This window comes from Gavia stellata, chromosome 15, assembly GCF_030936135.1.
Source record: "Gavia stellata isolate bGavSte3 chromosome 15, bGavSte3.hap2, whole genome shotgun sequence".
NCBI lineage: Eukaryota > Metazoa > Chordata > Aves > Gaviiformes > Gaviidae > Gavia > Gavia stellata.
The window spans coordinates 11,824,067-11,832,670 of record NC_082608.1 but is presented as its reverse complement, the minus strand read 5'-3'; positions in this window follow the sequence as shown (position 1 = coordinate 11,832,670).

The following is an 8,604-nucleotide window of genomic DNA, read 5'->3' as shown; positions in this document are numbered from 1 at the left end:
TCAGCGCGGGGGGAACCACGGCAGCTCCGCGCCCGCCTCGCCTCTACGCCGAGCCGCCGGAGCCGGCGGCGCGGCCAGCCCGCGGTGTCCCCGCAGGCCGGGGGGCCGGGAGTGGCGCGGGCGCCGGCCGCCGCCGCCGCAGCCCCATGGCCGGCCCGCGCTCCCCGCTCCGGGGCAGGTGGAAGAGGACAGACCGCAGCGCCGCCGCCGCCGCCGCTGCCGCTCCGCCGCCCCACGTGACAAGCCCGCCGTGCAGCTGCGGCGGCCGGGCCGGAGGGCGAGGGGAGCGCCGCCCCGCTCCGCGCCCCGCCGCGCACACCTGAGGGGCAGCCGCGAGCCGGCGGGCGGCGCAGGCGGAGCGCGGCCCGGGGCGGAAGGGAGGGCGAGGGCCGAGCCCGCCCGCGCAGCGCCAGGGCGCCAGGCCGCCGGGCTTCCTGTCAGGCACGGGGCGCCCCGCTCCCGCCTCGCCCCGGCCGCTCCCGCCGCGGGGCCCGCGGCTACAGCGCGCCCCGGCACCCGCGCCGGGCAGGGGGCGGCAGCGCAGCGCCCCGCCGGGGCCGCCCCACCGCCGGGCGGGCTGCCGGGAGCCCGCGGCCCCATGGCGGGAGGCCGCGCCCAGCGCCGCCGCGGCCCACCGGCCCCCTCTGCCGGGGGAAGCGGCCCCGTGGCGCGGGGGCGGGCGGAGCTGCCCCCGGCCGCCGCAGCCGGGCTGGGGGAGCCCCCTGGGCCCAGCCGAGCCGGTGCGCCCCTTCCTGACAGAGTTCCCCCTGGAGCTGTGCCGCGGGCCCGTGGGCGGCAGCGGGGGCTTGGGGAAGCGGCTGCTGGAGCTGCCGCCTCCGCGGCTCGCGAAAGTGAGCGCGTTGAAGGTTTTAAATGGGATGTCACCGGTGATGTGCGCAGGGAGAAGAGCCGCCCCAGAAACGCGGCTGTCCCCGGCGCTCTCCGCTCCCTTCAAAGCATGCTGCGGGTCATTCCTCCGAAAGGATGGGACCCAGATCCTTCCAGGCCCTGCCGCGTGTGAAACAAGTAATCTGTCGTACCAAACAGGGTTACGTATCCGCGGCAAGTCAACACAAATTTGGATCAATACAAACGACGTAAAACCATCCTGTTCCACTAAAAATGGCAAAGTCTCACGTGTTCCCAACAAGCAGCAAGACGACAAAGTTAACTGGGAACTTCATGAGCAGAATAGCAAAACAGCGGAAGATAAACGACACCCTTGTTCAGGTGACAAACTGCTGAAATGAAGCAGCTCTACCTCACGTATTTCCTGAACTTCTGTTTTCCCATTTGCAGGTGCTCACATCATCCCCCCAGAAAACCAGTACCAGCTCCTCTGTCGGTGGCACAGCTTCTTTCTGCCAAGGAGCAAAGCCGGGACGGCACTGCCGCGCTGCTCTGACACGAGTGCTGCAGCCCGCTGAGCAGCAGTTTAATTCAGCTACAGATACCAACAGTACAAAACTCTGTGACAGCACCAGTTCTTAAACTACACAAATGAGGGCTGTGCTACAGAGCACAGTTTAATCCTCAGGGGCAAAGATGAGGTCTTGCGGCATTTCACTACATACACAGAAAAATTTCCCTACATGCTTTAAAAAAAATTGCATCTTTGCATTCAGTGGCTCTATCACAAGAGAGATACCAGACGCGCAGTCTGTGGCGATTTACAACAAACACTCCGATCGCTAAATTATTGATTGGCAAAATCAACATCACAAAACAATCAGTAGCATACGTTATTGTACCAAGTTTCCCAGGACAGGGATGCAATTCCCAAGTAAAATTCGTATTTGAGGGCTTTCCATTCAACGTTACGGTCTAATTATGCTAACGGCACATGCAGAGGAACTTGCAAGCGCTGGCTGGCCTGCCCTCCAGGGCGAGTTGTGGTAGGTGCAATTCAGTTATAAAAACAGGAACTCGGTTATTCTGTCATCAATGGGCCCAGGTTCAGCTCTTCACTCTGACTAGACCTGGTAGAGCGATCGTTATCAAAAGGGCGACATTCCTGGGGAAGAAAAGCAAGAGACAGCAGTAAGAGGAACTGGGATGCTGAGGTAAAGCTGAGGCATTTGCTAACAGTGAACATCACCTTTGGGCAGCACCCACACCATGAGTAAGATTCTCGCTGAAGAGATGCAGTAACATAAATTACAGTTGCTATGCTATACTGAAAGCTTGTGCTGTTTCAGACTTTTGATTGTCATCTTAAGAGTCAGGTTTAGATCAGGTACTGCCCCAAAACAGGTTAAAAATAAGCATGTGCAAGAATGCTAATAAGCTTGTGTAATAACAGAAGTGGATGCGGGGAGGGAAGCAAGCAGCTGTGGGGGGAGCTGGGTTGGTTTCCCAAGCCGACAACAGGTAACTCGCCCAGCTGTGTACATCATCACATCTCTCATAGCAAAGGTCCATTTGATGCACACCCAGGTACACATTCAAACAGATATTTCAGATATTTGTTAATTACACGTGCCCCATCGAGGAAAACAGCTGCACAATTCTAAACGTCTGTTGATATGGTTAAAATAGGAGATAAAAGCATACTTAATTTGCCTGGGGAGCTGTGTAGTTTGAAAATATTAATTAGAACTATGATTCTCATTTGCCCATAAGCTCATGAGTGTAATTTTAAACACACAGCTCAGTTAAACAAATACTTTCAAACATGTCTACAATAAAACTGTTCCACAGAGCTACTCTCATGGCACCGTATCTTGTAAAATTAATCCACTCAGCAGAATGTTTCAGAGTCAGATTTGGCCAGGGAAATAGGGAAAACAACCAAATTACAACATGGGAAAGGAAACACCAGATAAGAAAGAAAAGGCAGAAACGGATGAGAAAATGACGGGCCAGGCTGAAACTGTTTTAGGGCAATGGTGATGACAGATGCTTTCTGGAGCATCTACGGGAAGCAGATCGTGTTGGACGTAGAAAGCACATTAAAGTTGAAGCACAGGCTCAGGTTCCCTTTTGCTGATTCTTATTTGACAGTGAGAAACTCTGGCAGAGTGGTGAAACAGAGGGCTAAGGGCTTTAATGCCTGTAAGCACCGCAGTTCACCAAAGGACACCTCTCAGCACACTGAGATACTGCTTTAGGCCTTTTTATTTCAACAACATGAAGCGTGGCTACAGTAGTATCTTGGAAGTTCAGGTGATCCTTATCCTCGCTGAGCTACAGACTTGGGCCTTATCTTAGCAGCCCTTTGATGGAATTATAGTAATTGTAATTCACATTTGTCTGTCACTCTGGATCTTAATGGATGCCTAATGGATGATTGGCCCGAGGATCAATAGTATCACATCTTGTCTACTTGGGATGAGAGAGCTGGATGTTAAAATAAATACTTCTACTATGCTAAAGATGTAGCAATAATAAGCAGATCAATACAAACAAAGTTTACCCATAGGTGAGAAGGCCCCGCACGCAGCGTGGAGGGGACCTGGCTGTTCTGCAGATGCAGCCTGCTTTACAAGTACCTGTGTCTGTGTGCTTTTTGAGTAGCATCGTAAGTCACACAACATTTTCCACAACTGAATTCTTCCTAATCTAACCAGACAATTCTTAAACCTTTAATGGGCCCATGATTGTAAAATCATTTTGTCTGGGTTTTTTTGAGCAGTAATCTTCAAATTATGGGTCTGTAGCAACAATAATGGAATGTGTCATGAAAGAGTTTTTCCTCAGTGAGTCTATTATTGTAATAAAATAATGTATCTAGTCACCTCTACATTCCACATTAACCCTTTTTATGATAATTATGAGTAAAGTGCATCTCTCATTTCCATTAAATAATATCCTTGCGTCTTACTGAAACAGTAGACTATATAGGACTGAAAGCAAAGCGACAGATGCACATTCTTTTTTAGCAGATTCTATCCATGCCACTAACTTCTTGTTAAGACAAAACCCATTCGGTTTAAGAATTATTCTTATGCTTCAGTGTTCATGTAAGACTAGCTTAAAATTCTGAGTCCAGATTTTCAGTCACACACTTTTGTGTTCACAGAAATCTATGTCCAAAAATATAGATGAAATTACATATACATATGCTCCAGCATCTACTGGCATAGGGGAATTCCTATTACAACATCCAGACAAACACCTTGAAAACATAACCAGCAGAACCCATTCTAGGTGCTTTACCTCAGGATGATTTGCAGATAATTTTAAAATTACATCAAGAGTTGCACCAAGCTAAACCATCATTGCAAGCCAAGTGTCAAGCCTTCATATCTCATTTCAGAACATGTGATATGCAGATGGCTCTAGGAAATTTCATAAGTAGAAGTTATACATTATATATGCTGGAGCTATAGGCACGTTCATTCATTTTAATGCTTCTGACAGAACTGGATCAAAAAAAAAAAAAATCACGTAACACCACCAAAATAAAGTTCTGATAAAGTTTTACTGAGTGTAATCGAAGGATATTACAAGTTATTTTTTAAAATATGCAGTAAAAAGATAAAGACGTCATAAAATGATACAGCAGTGTTGACAAAGAGATTATGGATTTCATCAATATTAGTACTAAGAACGTTAAAATAACTTGGAACCTTATCCTGTCCATGTGAGTAGTCTCTTGGTCTGACTACATATAATTTTATTGCAATTTCCACATCAGTTCCCTCTGTATCCAATTTCTGTAACTCATAAAAGCTTATGCTTCTTTTATAAGCATCTTTCTTTGGATTAATTTGGTTGAGATTTCTTTAAACTAAGACTATAATTTTACCAGTACCACAAGTTCTTTCTACGCATTTATCTCTTTTTCACCAGAAGTCAGTTTCAATAAAAGGTAGCACATACAGAGTTGTGTAGATAAGCAAGCCTGCAATCCCATATATTTTAATATGACCACTGTTCTCTTTTGAAACCTGGCATTAAAGAAAAGTTGGTTAGAAAACATTAGGTGTGGTGACATGCATTATTTGTCTCAATCTCACATAGTTTACTGCCAGTTTTATTTTTACAAGGGTTCATATTGCACCACCGTACAACACTATCTGCCTGGATTTAATAAGGTTTACATTTTGTGACAACTACACTCTCCCTGAAAGGGAAGAAAATTCTCAAGGGTACTTTGCTGCACCGACTTTAACACTATTCCTGTCTTGATCCATTATAGATCATTGCTAAACTTCACAGTGAACTTTTTCCTTACTCTTCTTTAGGAATACGTTATTCATGTAGTCTATGAAGAGCTAAAAAATCCCCGTTATAATTCACATTCATTTTATGAAATATGATGGGAATAAGTATAAGCAACTTGGTATTACAGGAAAGCGAATCCAAATTGTTTGATGGAGAAATATTATAATAAGATCAACAATCTATAGGCATTTTTCCAAAGAGAGTGCAAAGCTGTGATACTCCTCTGTGACACTCTGAACATTCAATGAAATCCTGAATTTGTATCAAGCAGACCAGATTACGAGTAGCAATTACATTAGGGTAATTGCTTGAAAAATAAAATAAAATCATTCTCTCTTGAAAGGGTTCAGTTGTCTTTGTAACTACTATCAAGGCAGCATTAATTGCATCTTAATTTTTTTGTACTTACAACTTAGCTGTCTTAACAAAACTGAAGGTCTATATTAACCTGCTCCATTAAGTAAATTATGTCTCTTTTTTATTTAACAGTGTTATTGAGATCAAAGTTTTGAAGCATGCAGCATAATTACAGAAGAGGATTAGAATTGTCTTTGTTTCTAATCCTCACAGAAATAATTTGAGGAAGTTTATCAGGGTTCCTTATCAAAATCATTAAGCTGTGCTTTATCAATAAGCTGCACTGGACAGCAAGTCATTCTGGACACCTGAAAGAGAAAAAGCCAGGCCAAGACCAGCACCGCTTAATTTCTCTCTTATTTTTGCCTTTAAATATTTTCAGCGTGATTCAGTTTTAAAAGTATAATCTCACGGCACTGTTTTATGCCAGCAGTTACGTCAATTGTTTCGTGAGGCTCTCGTCTATCACCTGCCAATATACTCACCTCGTTGCCTGCAGCACACTCCCCAGCTCTGGTTCCCGGGATCCTTCGAGCACTTTCCCAGTCCTGCTACGTTGCACAGAGGTTCTGCAGCTGACACAAGTACAATGAGTTACTACAAATTCATTTCACTTGTGACTCCACAGTAAAAGCCTATTTCAACACCACACCACGCCTCCCCGGTGACTTTATCATTTAATAACTGTATTTGGATTGATTTAAACTGTAGTGATGCTAGTTTTTATTATCTGCGTACTGGAAAAGCACTGCAAGAGAATAGTGAGTTCCCTGATCTACTAAGACGCTAAATTGATTTCTCTCTTCTGCCCATTGCCTCATATCTATTGATGAGCCGAGTTTGGACGATTTAATTTAGTTTATGATAAATCCTTTTATGCTTTGGTTATGTTAGGGGCTTACTCTCTCTGGTAGCTGGAGTCATTAAAGGATTTACTACTCTCCTTGACATACAAAATCTTTGGTAAATGAGAGCTAAAGTCATTCAGAAGTGAGTCTCTTCTGCTTGTAAATTATAGAAGAGCAATGCCAAAATAAGGCTGAATCACGTTTCAGGTGTGCTAATGTGTTTTCAGATTCCCTTTCACATACAGAAATTCAGGGAAATAATGGGCTCTGTAAGGCCTGAAGTTGTCTTTATTACTTCTTTTCTACAGAAGAAAACAAAACAAACTATCAATACATTCTTAGCCAAACATACACTAGCTCCATGAATTACTACAGACTTATTTTAGAATTTAAGTAGGAGATCAAACAGATTGGAATTAGAAACGTGCAAGTTCCTCTAAGTCACAGGACGAACACAGTGAATGTGCATTAAAACGATCTCCTAGGTACAGGACAAGTATTCTCTTTGCTCAGTATGCATATTGTTATCAGAGCAGATGAAAATAGCCACATAAGGTTGCTCAGCAATGTGCTTCCAACCTCCAGTTCTGTTTTTAAAAAAGAAAAGAATAGAAATTAAGTAAGGTGTTGCATGCAATCAGGCATATCTAAAACTGAGCATGCATAGAAAAGCAAAACATATAATTAGGACTGAACAGACACCTTCAAATGAGTTCAGTGACTGGCTTTTGTACTGTATGGATAAGGGCTGGACACAACTGCAACGCAGATGGAGAGGCTGCAGAGCAGCTCCCCTGTCACGCTACCCTGTGGTGTTCCCACTGCCAGCCTCGAAAACGCTCTCTGGTGTAATGTTACCCATTGGTTGGGAACACTAATAGTATTTAGAGCTGTCTTCCATCCATTCTTATGGCTGGGAAACTTGTGCAAAGACTTCAGACTGACATAAATTAGCCAGAGCATGACATTCAGCAAGCTGACATTTGAGGAATGGTGCAGCAAGTAACTCTGAGCTGGTCCTCTGCCAGTGCCACCTGCAAGCGCTGGGGTAAAAGTCACTGCAATACCCACGGTACAACTCTCAACTGGACTCTGAGCACTGCAGCAGTTCCACTGTAACCCAAATATAGTTATAGTCTATACTATCCAGTATACTTATTACAGACTGCCATTTTACTTGCATCCAGTAACCAGTTCAGCAGGAAAAGCACAACAGAGGGTAAGGATAACCAGGCTTCTCATGTTTCATTGACAATTAAATAATTTTTCTTTTTTTTCCTACTACTCATTGTGTTACCAATACCTAAAATGTAGCTGCTATGGCTACTCTTTTTCATTAAAATTTGGCCCAGATACTTTCTTAGAGTCTTTATTTAGTCCTAGGGAATGTAAATTGTGTTCTACCTGTCCCAGGGGTTATTGCTAACACCGATTTATGGCTTCATTTCCCTTGTTTGTCTACTATAGTTATATTTTTAAAGTTCCAGCAGCATGTTTTTGCGTATAAGTTTCTGTTAAACCAATTCTGCACAAACCATTGCACCACTTATTCACTGCAATACCCCACATAGTTTTAAAAGTCCTAATGATTTTATGGTATGAGAGTGTCCTTGGAATCAGCTAAAATCATTATTACTAACAATTCTTCCACATTTTTTTTTCCTCTAAGTTCTCAATACATATTCATAGCACAGTGGTTTTTGGGATCATAGAAGAGCAAATTACAGCTTATTTGCAAAATGATTGCAAAGCTCTTCTTAACATGCATAGACAGAAAACAGAGCAAAAATTTGGAACTGTGCATCAGTGAGGCTGTTCCACCGAAAGAATGAGAAAGGATGTAAAGGAACGCATGAGCTCAGCTACAAATTTCTGCCTATTTTTCACAGGGGTGATAAAGCCAGACTCATAGTACTGTATTAACAAGGACAACAGTGTATTGGCTCATCAGGACAATAATCTGTTCAGCTAATTTCACTAAAAGCCAAAGCAAGTTTAAAGCATGTTTAAATACCAACGTGTTCACATGTGAATGTCAGATCGTTACGCAGACTGTGTGCCAATACTTACCATGAAAGGGATACAGGACATGTCGAGTCCATCACTAGGAAGTCATGAGGTATTTTTCCATGATACAAAAAGCTCTGCTCTCTTTGCTGTGTCACACTGAATAAACAAACACCGTCTCTCTGGCACCTCAGTGATTCTACCAACTGTTAGCAGCAATAGC